The following is a 10,939-nucleotide window of genomic DNA, read 5'->3' as shown; positions in this document are numbered from 1 at the left end:
CCATCCGGAGGAAACCATAAAAAACTAGCCGCTTATGATGATAGGATGATCTTCATAGGCTCGAACCATGATGTCTGCGTCTGACGGCTCCCCCCTCTTACTGCCGTCGAAGATGATCTTCCATATATCTTTTATGTCCTCGATGTTGAGATGTGGACCCAAAATAATCCCTCTGGCCTCTCTCTATTCGGCCCACTATTGATTTGTTTGACTTTGTTGTCGGCCCAACATAGCTTGCGTAGATGGTGAATAATACTATTGAAAATCACAATAATTATCTCCACAAAAACCCTTATGTCCGCTGCCTTTTTCCATTCCCTAGAAATCCACGTGATGGCTTGTTTTCTTCTGCCTTTGGTATTGGCGGCCCAAATCAAACGGGTAAATGGATGATGTGATGTTGCTAATGATATGTCGGCTCTCCTTGTATGACGGCTGAGGTTGAGATGATGATTGATGATGTCGGCCCAATCCAAAAAGAAACAAAATCCAAAAATCTCATCCACTTGGCCCAAATAGCAGTCAACGTGAGTTACTGCCCATTTTCCCTCCAATCGGCCCACATGTATGTGTATGATGAGATCAGCTGCTTCCCTTATGTCTCCAATAAGTGTTATGATGAATAATATTAATGTTGTTGACTTTTGTGCCTTCTATGTTTGCCAACAATTAAGAATGATGATGTGATTTTTTTTTAGAATTCAAGTGATGTCAGGATAATTAAGAATCCCTCCACCAAAAGCTTTGCATGTGCCTCCACCAGCCACTAGATGATGATTATTTGATGTGTTGTTGGCCTTGTGTCACGGCTCCCAAAATCCTCATGCGCTGCCATACATAAAATACCGTAGGTTACGTACATCAAACGTAGGTTACGAAAGAAACATTCTGTTTCTTTGTCTCTTTTGCAACCGTAAGCTACAGCAATGTTCCGTATTCTACGATTTAGATCTGCTGCCACTTTGAAGTATAAAGGTCAACTTCCACTTCACAGGCCCCTAGACTTCAAACTTTTATCTTTCTCGCAACTCTAAGCTAGCATTTGGCCCAAAACCAATCCCGAACAACACCATTAACTATGTTTATTAACTTTGACCATTCTGCTTCATCTCTATCCATTCTAACTTCACCATATTACGCGATTAACCTGTAAAACCACCAAAGCTCGTAGTTATCACATTCAAGGCATGTAGTCGCTTAAAACACAATAAGACATGTAAGATAAGCACGTTAACATTCGGGTTTCACACACTCCATCACATCCCCACACTTATCATTGATTGTCCTCAAGCAACCATTACAAACACTACTCACCCTATTAACAAATCACCATTAAATCCTTACCGAATTAGCAATTTAAGGTCTCAAGTCATACTCGTCCCATAGACTGACACAATCGAGGTTGACAATCTGACTAGTAAGTCATACGCATTTAAAACAACTTAAGACTTACCTAACTAACACTAACATGCTTATATTACTACACACATGCCACACGCCCCTCACAATAATCACTCCTCTCGGTTTTATCAAGACTAGCGTGTAATGTGCTAGTATATATTACACTCAAAACCAAGTATGCTACTTTGTAATCATAAGCTTGTATAGCAATCACACCTCCACTGTATCAAGTAACGTAGCACATATCAAAAGGACTTACGGGTTTTGGGTTAAGGGTAAAGGTAAGGATATATTTTTGGTTTTTTGTATTTATATGGCGAACACAAATGAATATACCAAACCATGACAACTTATTCACAATACTACTAACACAAAGGGTGATTTTCGACCCATCTATTCAACACGAACATAACAATGATTTTTGTTTTTCTTTTTGCTTTTCTCTTTTTTTTTCTTTTCTCTCTCTTTTTTTTTCATAATATATACACAATTGTCATTCATGGTTGGTAATCAAACAGGACAAACAAGGTGTAACAAACGAACGGTATAAGGCTCAACATGGTTAACTACGGTGGGTGGATAAACAATCAACAAATAAAACAATGAAGTGATCCTAATGCCTTTATCACTTATGTGTAAACGCTAAAGCACAGTCTCGGCACGTATCAAACTACACAAGTTCTAACACAAAGCAACATATGGCCTACTCTCAGCAAATGAACATGTATAGTAATTCAAATACTAATGAAGTAGGCTCAAATATCTCACCGAACAAAAGGAATATAGGTTGCCGACATATAGCATGTGTAATTCCTAAAGCATGTTACCCCTAGTTAGGCATCTCTTCTCAATGATTTTCTAAAACCTGTCAGAAATACTCTCATGAAACTTAAAGGGACAACCATGACTAGGGATCTAAGTTAGTTTAATATCAGTAGGAACCCTTTAGCGATTGAAAATTTAGGTTTTCATGTAGTTCAAGCATACTTGAGACACAAAAATTTTCAAAAATTTTCAATTTTAGCCCAATTTCAACCACTTCAAGCATTTAAGATCAACAAACATACCAACCCTCTCTCGAGTTACCGCATCCCCACACTTGGGATACATTGTCCCCAATGTATAGTGCAATTTATAATCTAAACTCGAGAGATACCATCCGCAAACCATGAACGGCTAACAACTAGACTCACAAACAAAACCACTCCCAACACAAAAATTTCACACCACCAAGTACACGAAAACAAATGAAACACAGGATAGATAAACACATGCACCTGATCAGAAAACAAGTGAGTGTTTGTAGTGGTGTAGCTGCTGCGAACTAACCGGAACATACGCCCCTCGTGGATTCTTTGAGATCTCACCGGGGATGTTGCCAAACATCCCCACACTTGATTCATTGCATCCGTGAAGATGGAATCGTAGGAACCTGTCAAAACACAAACACACCAAAACGAAACCAAACAAAAATACAATACTCTACATCCTCGGGCTGCCTCCCGAGAGCGCTAAGTTTAAAGGTCTTCAGCCAGACCGTACCTGATTTCCGCTACGGTGGTCTTAGTGCACACTTACCCAAAACATTTCCAACAAATGCCCGGAAATTTACATGCCATCTCCATAGGTTTGTCAGTATAATTGGCATGTTCAGACTGCACCAGCGAGTTTCGCTAATCCACTTCACGAGATATACACCGATGTTATGTAGCTTCACCCTTCTCTTCTTCTTCCTCGAACCCTCTTCCCCACACTTGTTAATTGGAATGATTGATATGGGAATAGGTTCGGTACACACATTCATCTCATCAGACTGCTCTGCCTCATCATCCTCACACACCATCTGATCCACCAGTGACTCTTCATCATATAAAGGATTCATTGGTGTGGTATTATCCTCCACAACCTCCTCCTCCATGTGAGAATAATCTCTGATATCATCAGGTAATGGTGAGAGACGCTCTTCTATTTCTATCTTCATTTTTAACTTCTGACACTTGGAAACTAGGCAGCTGATTCGATCTTCATCGGAAATGTTTGGTGCTAATAAATACTGTTCGAGTTTGGACAAACTCGCTTCCAACATAGCAAGCTTTTTCTCCTCCTCGGGCTGATAAGCATACACACCCTCGGGCTTAGAATAATCATCGGGATGATACTGTCGGTATCCCTGATACGGTTTTGAGATGTATGCATCCATCATTTTTTTATTCCAATACTCTGGATTTTCCAAATACACCGCGCACACATCCTCATCATAAGAAGTATGACAACGACCGCAACAGAAACATCGTCCATCCGTCCTTGGCTCATAATAAGCATCCTCGTCCCGATCATATCCATCCGAGTAATAATCATCCTCCACCGTTGTATCAGAGTTATAGAAATATGGTGGAGGGGAAGGATTATCATAGCAAGGCATCGGTGGTTCTGCCAATTTCGCTCTTTCCCGTCTAAATCGGGCCTCGTGGCAACCGATGCACGGGTGAAGTGGTTCCCTACACAAAATGCATATAAGAGAGGTGCATAATATTGTAAGATCTTTCATCCTGCACAAACACAAAAACACAAGCACCACGCATAAATCTGAACAAAACAAAACAAAACAAAACTGACACTATTTTTAGATTTTTTTTTTTTAAACTAAAACTTAACACTAAACACTTTGCGCACGCCTCCCCGGCAGCGGCGCCATTTTGATGTCTGTCGTTAAGGACATGCAAAAACCAACTAAACCAGTAGATAGGATAAGTCGGATATCGAACCAGAGGAGGATTGTGGAAAGTGTATAATGCTCAGTTTTGATTAACTACTAATAAAAAGTAAAACTCAATTGTTGGTTTGATTGTTTGATTAACTAGCAAACTACGAAAATACGAGGTTGTAAACAGTTGGAGAGAACAATGGTTCCTCCAGATTTCAGGTTTTGCAGCTAGATTCAATTATGTGTTTAATCAAAACACTTACATAGACATAAGTGTTTAACCTAATTCATCAATTGTGATAATCAACGACTAAGTACTCCGGTCAATACATAACGGGAGGTTATCAAATAATTATCAGTTACAATTACCAACCCTAATCCCATAGCAAATATATCCCAATTACTAGAACTCTTGGGAACTGAATGATCAAAGATTAAAGTTAAATAAAATGCAACCGGTTACAATTGATTAATCAAATCAAAGGTGAAAAGCATCGAATGCTTAGATCACCGAGTTATACGATTGTCACAAACACATAAAATCAATCCAACTTACAAAACCCTCCATCCGGAGGAAACCATAAAAAACTAGCCGCTTATGATGATAGGATGATCTTCATAGGCTCGAACCATGATGTCTGCGTCTGACGGCTCCCCCCTCTTACTGCCGTCGAAGATGATCTTCCATATATCTTTTATGTCCTCGATGTTGAGATGTGGACCCAAAATAATCCCTCTGGCCTCTCTCTATTCGGCCCACTATTGATTTGTTTGACTTTGTTGTCGGCCCAACATAGCTTGCGTAGATGGTGAATAATACTATTGAAAATCACAATAATTATCTCCACAAAAACCCTTATGTCCGCTGCCTTTTTCCATTCCCTAGAAATCCACGTGATGGCTTGTTTTCTTCTGCCTTTGGTATTGGCGGCCCAAATCAAACGGGTAAATGGATGATGCGATGTTGCTAATGATATATCGGCTCTCCTTGTATGACGGCTGAGGTTGAGATGATGATTGATGATGTCGGCCCAATCCAAAAAGAAACAAAATCCAAAAATCTCATCCACTTGGCCCAAATAGCAATCAACGTGAGTTACTGCCCATTTTCCCTCCAATCGGCCCACATGTATGTGTATGATGAGATCAGCTGCTTCCCTTATATCTCCAATAAGTGTTATGATGAATAATATTAATGTTGTTGACTTTTGTGCCTTCTATGTTTGCCAACAATTAAGAATGATGATGTGATTTTTTTTAGAATTCAAGTGATGTCAGGATAATTAAGAATCCCTCCACCAAAAGCTTTGCATGTGCCTCCACCAGCCACTAGATGATGATTATTTGATGTGTTGTTGGCCTTGTGTCATGGCTCCCAAAATCCTCATGCGCTGCCATACATAAAATACCGTAGGTTACGTACATCAAACGTAGGTTACGAAAGAAACATTCTGTTTCTTTGTCTCTTTTGCAACCGTAAGCTACAGCAATGTTCCGTATTCTACGATTTAGATCTGCTGCCACTTTGAAGTATAAAGGTCAACTTCCACTTAATTATCACAGGCCCCTAGACTTCAAACTTTTATCTTTCTCGCAACTCTAAGCTAGCATTTGGCCCAAAACCAATCCCGAACAACACCATTAACTATGTTTATTAACTTTGACCATTCTGCTTCATCTCTAACCATTCTAACTTCACCATATTACGCGATTAACCTGTAAAACCACCAAAGCTCGTAGTTATCACATTCAAGGCATGTAGTCGCTTAAAACACAATAAGACATGTAAGATAAGCACGTTAACATTCGGGTTTCACACACTCCATCAGTCACAGTTTATTTAATATTTAATCTTTTACTTTATTTCATCTATTATAAGCATTTTTCATTGGTTTTTTTCTTTTTACTTTGTTTTTTAAGCATTTTTCGTTGGTTTTTTTTTTTGACGTTGTTTATTTATCTATATCTATAATACTATATTAAGGGAACTGGGTTTTCTACACTTTTCGTAATTTTTCCTAGGTACAAATCTTGTAGTACCATGTAAAAATGAAGCAAGCCATTTTAGAGAGGGGAAACTTGGACATTGTCCAAAGTTTTAAGACACTTTGAGGGCAATCTAGACATTTCATCCATGGAATCCATGCCCACTAATGTCTTCCATTAATTGAATTAAATTAAGGAATTAAATAAAAGTTTTATAATAATTAAAGGAATTAACTTATTAAATTAAAGGTTAGACATACAACCTTTAGGATTTTCATGATTTAATAGTATGTATAGATATAAATAATCTATACTTCTATACTACCTTATTAAGAGAACTAGCATTTTTACCCTTTTGGTAATTTTACATTGTGTACACATTCTGAAGCAACATGTACAAGAGAGCCAAGCTATTTTAGAAGCCGTAAGTTTGCGCATTTCCTTAAAATTTAAGGCACTTTAGGGGCATTTTAGTGATTTCGGCACCTTTGTAACCTATAAATAAGATAAATGTATAAAATTTTCATCAGTACTACTCATCAATATTTTATTTTTATGATTATCAGATAAATGTATAAAATTAATAATATTATTACCTTATTAAGAGAACTAGAATTTTTACCCTTTTGTTAATTTTACATTGTGTACACATTTTGAAGCAACACGTACAAGAGAGCCAAACTATTTTAGAGGGGGTAAACTTGTGCATTTCCCAAAAATTCAAGATACTTTAGGGGCATTTTAGTGATTTCGGCACCTTTGTAACCTATAATTAAGATAAATGTATAAAGGTTTCATCAGTACTACTCATCAATATTTTATGACTATCAGATAAATGTATAAAATTAATAATATTTCAAACATATATTTATATAACAAGTGATCGAAACCAAACTCCTCGTAGAGTTGAAAACTCAAATAAATAAATACATAAACATATAATTGGAATTAACTCTTTTTGTTGAATGGAGTGTAACTTAAATAACCTGTTTCATTTTATCAAGTGTCGTAACCGATCTTGCTTAAATGGCTATCATTGAGAATCAAATAAATCGTTATAACCACTTTGATGAAAGTTTTTTTTATATATATAAAAGAAACACACCGTCATGTTAACCAATTCAGTTTGAAATGGTTCTAAAATCATCATCGAACCAAACCTGCAAATGTTGCATCTTCTGGCAAAAGTAACCTCCATGACCGGATAGCATCACCATCTTGTTAACTCAACGACGTCTAATCACGACATCTTCGAATTGGAGCACCGCCGCAATTGTGTGAAGTCATCTAGGCTATCACATCAGATCTAACCACAACCTTCATCTTTGCTCGCCAGTTTAACACAACCGCTAGCACTATCATTCCCATTTTCGGGATTCAACGACCACCATCTTCCATTCAGTAGTTCAATTGCAGTGGTCCAATACCAATCAAAAGTGCTCTCATCTCAGTTAAGCCGGAAAAGGCAACACGACAACCAAATGCAACCGCCACCTCAAGCCTTTGTCTTTCTCATCTTCTGAGTGCCCATCCTTTTTACGATCACATAAAAGATATTACACTGACCTTTTAGAATCATCAATGGGTTAGACAGATTTTGTTTTCTGTAGCCGATAACTTAGTTGCATTTCAGAGAAGTCAGGTACATCAACAGCGCCCACTACACTTCAAAACAAATAGGTACACAAATAATTTGTATTGCATGCGTTAATATTCATAATACGCAGGTACCACTGAAACAACAACCCCACTAACAAAGGGAAAAGTACGGCTTCCACTGAACCATCCTTAAGTGATTGTTATCAACCAAAGGATTCACCAACAAATCAAAAGAAAAATAACCCACCTGGTACACCCACAACAACTTTCACTATTCATATAGTTTACGGCGTATACACAGTCCACGTTATTTGTATTAACAAAAAAATGATTTCTTAGCAACGTGCATGCACACATACAACATAATCAAAGAAATAGAGAAGACCCATGGATGTATTGGTACGACGTCCACACCACTAAACACCCCAGCTCACCAGCAAACTAACGAACAAGACGATTGGGAGGATGATGAACGGTGGACAACCAGTATGGACGAAATCAAGGAGACATTCAAACCTTATTTAAATTGATCATACTACTCGTTCGACGTGGTTATTATGGTCCCCCGTTTTAAAATAATTTGTTAATGACTTTCAGACGACCTTTTCTTCTTACCTTTAAGCATTTTGGTACATTTTTTGGCCATTTGGCCAGAAATCAAATGATCATTTTTTTATACAAATAAACTGGGAAGTCCATTTTAAAAAATTAAATAAATAAACAAGCCTACTACTAAAGTAGTAAAAACAAACAAATAACTAAATGAAAAAAGAAACATGAGGTCCAGTTTGGTAATGATTTCCACTTCCATTATCTCGTTTACCAACTAATGTATTCTTGGTTTTTATGTCAATTATGCAATTCATGAATTGATATATTAATGATACTACCACAATACTTTAAAAGATAAACCAGGTGAAACAAACATGCAAACTGCAGGCCAACAACAATTACACCTTAACTTTAGGTTTCATTTATGATACTGATTTCCAGTTAATTTTATTTAGTCCTAGGCGATATGATATATTTGTTCTTTCATCCAACCATTGTTACGCATTTCAAGTTAATTTATCATAACTCACATGTTTCGTTTTGTAAGATAGAGTGACATGTTAGGTTTTGTAACTAACAAACTTCATGCTTAAAAGTCAACATTTATAATACATATCATAAATGAATATGATATCAGTCGGGATACCCGCCGCAACGCACGGGCTTTCCCACTAGTATTTCATTAAGTATTAGATGTACTTTATATTATTAATAAGTTTTTAATTCTTTTTGTTGTTAAAAATATTTTTATTATAATAGCACAGGGCCGGCTGTAAGTAAAAAAAATGGGATACCCCTGAAATTCTCTTCTAGATCCGCCAGTGGTTAGACTCTACTTGTTTAGTTTTTTTAGCCTAAAGTTCTCTGTATAAATTTCAGGTTGTAAACAAGTCGAGCTTTTTATCTGAGTTATGAGTTTGTTTTGAAAGTTCCGTCGGGAAAGAGGCCCACATCGGACATAATCGGGAAGTACTACCCGTGAGAGCCAAAACTTTGTGAGCGGGATTTGGGGGAGGGGGGGTCTCCCTTCATGCGGGATCTCCGAATTTGTTCCCCCGGAGGCTCTTCCCATAGCCCTAGAGGCGGACCCACATAGAGTGGGTCGGGGTACCCGGACCCCAATGTTTTTAAAAAATTAGTAGATTCGGTATATGAAATTTTATAGCCCACTCCGACCCCTCCATACAGGACCCGGAAGCTCTTCTCATAGCCTACTCTAACCACTGTCTGACCACATTTATATTTGTGTTTTAATCAAGTTTGTTCAATCAAGTTGTTTCTAATAATGGTGTTGTTTTAGCTGTGTATTGGTAACAAAATTTTACAAAATGGATTATAAATTTACCACGGTGTGCAGGTGGTGGAGGAAATTAATGTTGTGTTTATGTTTGCACGTGAGTTGTGTTGAAGATGCGGACGAATTAATGTGTCTCTCTCTCTCTCTCTTTTTTAAGAGAACTTCTATAGAAAAGCCGACCCTAAAACCAAGCCGGACAACACAAACAGACGAGGACACTACTACATGATTACAAATTTACATCAATCGCTCCAAAGAAAGGATCGAAAGGACGATATATGTTTAAACCAAAAATACCCCACTGAAGAAACAGTGATCTAATTAAGGAGTTAATTAGATTGGTTTATGTTCCTTTCATGAGGGTTAATCTTCTTAAGGATATTTGAGCTCCAACTTGGTGATTTATCCTGCAAAACAGAACACCGTTAACTCGTTAAGAGGGGAATGTGGGGGTTTCCCTCTTAACCAGGCTCCGGCGTGAGAATAAGCGACTGCTTTGAGAGTAATTAAGTGTAAAGAGTGAGAGCCGAGGGAATAGAATGTTTAACCTGTGGAATGAGGTCTCTATTTATAGCCGGAGAGGTGTAAGGGGTTATGGGCTGATGGGCCTTGGGCCAGAAGCGGACAACAAAACGGATATGCTCCTTGTCTCACTGGCGTCGACCGCTTAGTGGCTTCTAGACGCTCGTTGGTGCTGGCGCACCTTGATTGGAGCCACGTGTCATTGTTGTCGGCCTTGTTGTCCTTCTGTCATCAGCAGACAAGTGGAGATCGTGGGACAGTTGTCTCCGTCCTCTGATTGGTGCCACGTAGGCGTCCTTATGTACTTCTCGTCAGGCGATCGTGGCGCACGATTGACCAGAGCCTGCTAGACGCTCATTGGCTCCTTTTACTGCCACTTGTACCTTATGTACCACTGTAGGTAGCCGCGCGCTTCCCTACTGAGTGGCTCATTTATTCCATTGTTTTATGCTAAGTGCTGATATCTGGGCCTCTTGTGAGCCTTGCCTCGCGCGGGGTAAACTACAACGCGTGTAGGTCGCGCGTGGATAATGTTAATAAGTTTCCTGAAATAAGGAGTATGGTTCCGCGCGCAACCTGGTCGGAGGTTTGCGCGGCTTTTTGGGACCATACCCCTTCAAGTCCCCCCAGTCCAGTGCTGCACCATGCGCAACGCAAGTGGTTGGAGCTCTGGACTTAATAAAATTAGAAGAAATAAGTGTAATAGGGGAAAAGTTCTTTTGATCCTGATTGGTATGGCGCATGTGGAAAATGTTGTTTTCAATTGCGCGAGTACCAATGCAGGTCTTTAGGGATTGTCGTTTGTCTGATCAGGCGCGCGGGTTTATTGGAGGTGATATGTAGCTGGCGCGGTTCATGTAACTTCTGCATGAAGTTAC

The sequence above is a fragment of the Helianthus annuus genome, chromosome 13, assembly GCF_002127325.2.
Source record: "Helianthus annuus cultivar XRQ/B chromosome 13, HanXRQr2.0-SUNRISE, whole genome shotgun sequence".
Classification (NCBI taxonomy): Eukaryota; Viridiplantae; Streptophyta; class Magnoliopsida; order Asterales; family Asteraceae; genus Helianthus; species Helianthus annuus.
This window is presented reverse-complemented; position numbering follows the sequence as displayed.